Consider the following 5,422-nt stretch of genomic DNA (forward strand, 5'->3'; position numbering starts at 1 on the left):
GTCGTACAAGAACCTGACAGCCCGTGTCAGAGTGCCCGGTACCCCATACTCCCGGAGAACCCCCCACAAGGCCACCCTTGGGACACGGTCGAACGCCTTCTCCAAGTCCACAAAACACATGTAGACAGGTTGGGCGAACTCCCATGCACCCTCTAGGACCCTGCTGAGGGTGTAGAGCTGGTCCAGTGCTGCACAAACATTTTCCCCAAAATGAAAATCTATCTGAGGGCTGCGGACCAAATGCAATAATATAATTCATGAAATACAAATACTTCTTAAGTACAGTCTTTGTTTTGATTTGTTTGTGTACAAACTTATACGGTATCTGAATGTTATACTGTATACTTTTTATTCAACCACAATTAAATTCACTATCTAGGAGGCAAAATTTATATGGATATTATTTATTTTTTACAAAAACAAGCTGGAATGAAAACGAGCAAAAATGAAATAAAGTAACGACTTTCTGCTTCTTGCCTTTTTACAAAATGTAAGAAGTAGAAAGTACAGATAAATGTGTGAAAATGTAAGAAGCAGAAGTAAAAAGTAGGCTGAAAAATAATTACTCAAGTAAAGCACAGATATTCTACTTAAGTACAGTAGAAAAGTATTTGTACTTAGTTACTTTACAGCTCTGGAAAGAGGAGGGTTTAACGTGAATGTGAGCGAATTTAACATCAGAGACATGAAACATTTTTGAAGCTGAGTCTTTGAAAATATCTGAGATTTTCTCTACCTCATTAAAAATTCAAAAACAGTGAAAAACAATCCATCCAATTAACAAACAATCTGTACAACTCAATAAGGACGGATGTTGTGTGATTTCTTAGTGCTTACATTGTGTTGCTCAAAGTCTGTAAAATTCCTAGAGTTTCAGCCGTTTTACCTCCATCAAACCTAAAATGTGGGTTTGCTTTTATTGTGACTGTAGATGGGATTTATTTCTTAGTTTACAGGTTTTTAAAACACCTTTTAGTACGGCTCATCTCAGTGTCCCCGAGACAAGATGTGTTTCAAAATAATCATAAAACACCCGTAAGGTCGGGCCTTGTCAAAGTTGCTTCTGTCCTCCGGTCCGTCCGGTTCCCCGGCGTGGGCGTCCGCGTTGTTAATCACATTTTACCGTCCGCTCTGCAGAGAGTAGAAACGATAGGGCCGTACAACATATTACTCAGGATTTGTCATCCCGACGTTGGCAATCGCTCGGCTGCAGCCGAGGGCGCTAATGCATTATGACTTCATTTTTCAGCCAACATCCTGCCAAGTCTTCGGTGTCGCAGATAAATAAACCCGATAAAGATGGAGAACACACACAGTGCATCTACGAAACAACGTGTCAAAGCTAATCCAGGCAGGTGGGAAGTTCGTGTTTGTGTGTGTGAGTGTGTGTGTGTGTCGCTTTCTGTGTTTGTTGCGGCGTCACGCCCCCGCTCACCCAGTAAATCCCCAGATCCAGCTGTGGATTAGGTGCTAAATTACACCTCAGCGGCGCGGCGCTGTCTGAAATAATGCAATAACGCGGTGTTTCCTTTGTGTCGCTCAGAGCCTGTTTGTGAGACAAACGGGCCCCAAATTGGGATTGATACGGAGGGGTTTCCAGTGGGGAAACTTTAAATAAGCACATAATGCAGGTGTTCACTCCTCTGTCCTCTTTGGATCCTGCAGATAAAACCACGAGTGACAGAAAACACCACTGGACTGGAAAACAAAAAGGGTGGACGTGATTCATGACAAACTGTAACAGAAATAAAAAAACAGATTTAAAAGAGGGAGGGAATTAATTTGACATCTGGATGTTTATTTTTTCTGTAATTTCTCAATATTTAAGCAGGTTCTTCTTTGTTGAACTTTTCAGTTTTTAATGGAAAGACTTCATCAGTCTGAGGAGCTGCTGGAAAACTCAGCCTTCACAAAGTCAATCAACCTGGTCAGATTTATCTGGATGTTTGAGAAACATCTGTCAGCAAAAAGTCTCACGAACCACTACATTTTATTGAAACTCAATGTCAGGGGTCCCCAAACTTTTTCCTGTAAGGGCCACATAACTTTTCCCTTCACTGGTGGGGGGCCGGAGTCAGTTTGTAACAGAAAAAGTGTGACTATTGCAGGAGTGCCTAAATGTAAAAATGTATTGTTTTCCAGAAAGCACAATCAAATAAACCTCTCTGGGTTCTTCACAGGATGTATTCTGCTGAGCTAACAGTCCACTTTTTAGCTTTGAGAGTTTGTTTGCTCTCATTTGGCCTTGCAGGCTATCATACTTGTCTTTGTGATGGGATTCACAGTGTCGCCACAGATTGTATTCTTTGAATACCGCCACCGCCTCTTGACAGATGAACAAAAAATAATCGTTTGTCCACTGCAGCTTAAATGTCCTGCATTCTGAATCAATTTTTCTCTTACCTAATCTTTTCACCATTATTCCGTTCTCTCTTTGAGAGGGGCGGGTTTAGGATTTTTTTCTGGGGGTTGCCAGATAGTGGCACAGACCGCAGAAGGGTGGAACAGAATGTCACGTTATATGCGTGTATGTATGAAATAGTAAATAATAGTTAATAATGAAAATAGTTCATAACTAAGGAACATTTTATTGCAAAAGTCCAACTTTATAATCAAATATAAATACACATATATGAAAAAAAAACCTAAATGCTCTCTGGTATTGTTCTGGGGGACAGACCAAATGGGGAGGCGGGCCAGATCCGGCCCGCGGGCCGTAGTTTGGGGACCACTGCTCAAAGTAATCATTGACTGTAAAAGGTTAACATTGGAGTCAAAATAAATGGACTTTAGCAAACAAAAAAAACCCCACCCCCCAGCATTTTAAAATGATTTCAAAATAAGTCTGGCACTTTGGAGAAAACCCAGGACTCACTGGAGGGATCATGTATCCCCTCTGGTCTGGGAACGTCTCAGAGTCCCCCAGGACGAGCTGGAAGGTGTCGCTGGGGAGAGCGGGGTCTCTGCTGCTGCCCCCCGCGACCCGATCCCGGATAAACCGGACGGACGGACAATTTATATTGTTGGTCTAAATTATTACATTTAAAATTATAACTCTAATTCAAGCAGAATAGCCTATTGTCAACATAATTATGGAGTGTGATTTATTTTCAACTCAAAATATCTTCAAACTAATGAAATATAAAGTTATTAATGAAGAAAACCCGTCTGGATAACAGCAGACTGACTGCTGGTAAAATATACGACAGGTCTGGACCACTCGTAAATTTTGTTCGTATCTGAAAAAAATCGTAGAATACGAAAACATTGGTGAATGCCACAAATTCTCCTAAATCACTCGTACGCACAACTTAAGAACAAATCTGTGCGTACGAACGGTTCTTGCATGAGGCCCATTGTTTTTTACAGTTTCCTAATAAGGGGTGGCTCAACTAACCCTTTGGCTCAACTTGCCCCAGTCTGTGCACAAAGTTAAATAAACGTTTGGTAAAATCTTAGAGGTGATGCTCAGCTACCTCCACACCAACATTCAGCTCATTATCTTTTCATGGCAGTAGTTGCACAAGCAGAGCTGGTTTTATTGCTCGCCGCTCAAGAGAAGGACAGCAATTTAACAATCTAGTTAGTCTCTCACTTCCTTGTTATCGCACCCATCAGTTTTTCTTTGTAATATGTGGCCGAGCGAGCCGAGTAAGTCTCTTGTTCTGCCAGCGAAGTGATTATGAGAGTGCAGTAAAGCATCCCTTCCAACACTTCCTCTGTCTGCCCGACAAGACGAGGAACACGACTGAAGCCGACGATAATGAGTTCATGAGAAACCTCTCCACCGTCCGCGGGCCTGACCGCAAACCGGAACCAGAAAGGATCGAAACGTTAAAGTGGGTTCAGCTTCTTTCAAAGTTTAAAAAAAAAAAGGAAAACATGCATGAATTTGCTCAGCTGTTACTGCTTGCTCCTTCTACTTCTTGCCGTTTGTCATTTCCCGGTAAATAAAGCGTCGTCAAGTTGTTTCTCTTCTCGATAAAACTGCTGCTCAGAAAAGCAAACGTGAAATCTGTAAGCCGTTTAATCTGTCGCAGTTCTGTATTAATCAGACCTGCCTCCTGAGGAGCTGCTGCTGGTAAATCAAAGGTGTAGTTTTGTAATAAACTGCCGACACGGTTAAATAAAACGTCTGCATTTGAACACAAACCCAACTCTGTTTGCTTCTGGTGGATGCTGAAAGAGTTTCAGTTGTAAATACTGCTCTAATGTCTGTCAGCCCTCTGTAGGAAAGCCAGGCCTTATACTGTACCCGTGACACTGACTATTTACTGAAAGATGAAGGTGTAACGTTGCACCACCAAGGCTGTGAAAAGCAGGCATAACGACGGGATTAAAGATAATTTAGGACTCTTTTTAAGAATTAACACTTTTTTATTGATTACCCAGTCAAGTCCATAGCTGGTATTTATGGAGAGTGAGATGTTTTATGAAGTGATTTCTTATCCTGTCCTGACTATTTATGAACATGTTTCCCTATTTTTTTGGCTTATCACTCCCAACAAAAAGGACAAAAACACGTTGTGTTAGTTGATTCTAATTTGAAATTATTACAAACAAAACAGTTTAAAATAATCTCTATATTTTCTTTCTTCCCTTCTTCATCTTTGAGTTGGTTCAGTCCAACTCAGTTGGTTTGGTGGACGCTACGTTCAGCTGTGGAGATGAGACAAATGTTAAATCTGTGTGAACTGATCTTGTTCTGAATAGAGTTCTAGGCTAATATTAGATTAATTATGGCCTAAAAGTGAAAAGTTTGTAAATTACTATACTTGGTTTCATTTAAGTACTAGTACAATTACTCGCTAACCTCTAAGACAGTTGTCTCTGCGTCACGTCTTCGTGTCCTTCAAGCTGAAGACTGGAGGGATTGAAGCAAACCTGTAGATGTTAGTTTGTTAGCAGATTTAAAGCTCCTGTGATGTCAAATGTTTGTAATCAAACCTGAAAGTATTTTTGGAAAGATAACATTTATAAAATATTGTAAAAAAAAAAGATTTCACGCCACTACGATGAACAGTTGTTGAGATATTTGCGTGTGAAGTAACAGGAAGTGATGTCAGAGGGGAATGTCTGAAAGTGAACAGAGCGTTGATAAAATGGCTAACAACACAAACTGTAGAGAAGAATCTGATGGTTCTTTAGATTTTTCAATCACTATCGTAGAGAGATGAGAAATAATCATATATTTCTGATAATATTGTTTAAATAAATCAAAACCAGGGAGTTTTCTTTCTCAGAGTTCCCCTTTGATGTCACTTCCTGCTTTAATTTAGCTGAGCAAAATTCAATTGAAGATAAGCCAATTATGTGACTTAACAGCTAAAATCATGTGTATTGTGCCAAGTTTTTAAATATAAAAATGTTTTCCTTATCTATTCATCTATTTATTTAATTTAATTTTATTTTATTTTATTTT

The sequence above is a fragment of the Austrofundulus limnaeus genome, unplaced genomic scaffold, assembly GCF_001266775.1.
Source record: "Austrofundulus limnaeus strain Quisiro unplaced genomic scaffold, Austrofundulus_limnaeus-1.0 Scaffold283, whole genome shotgun sequence".
Lineage (NCBI taxonomy): Eukaryota > Metazoa > Chordata > Actinopteri > Cyprinodontiformes > Rivulidae > Austrofundulus > Austrofundulus limnaeus.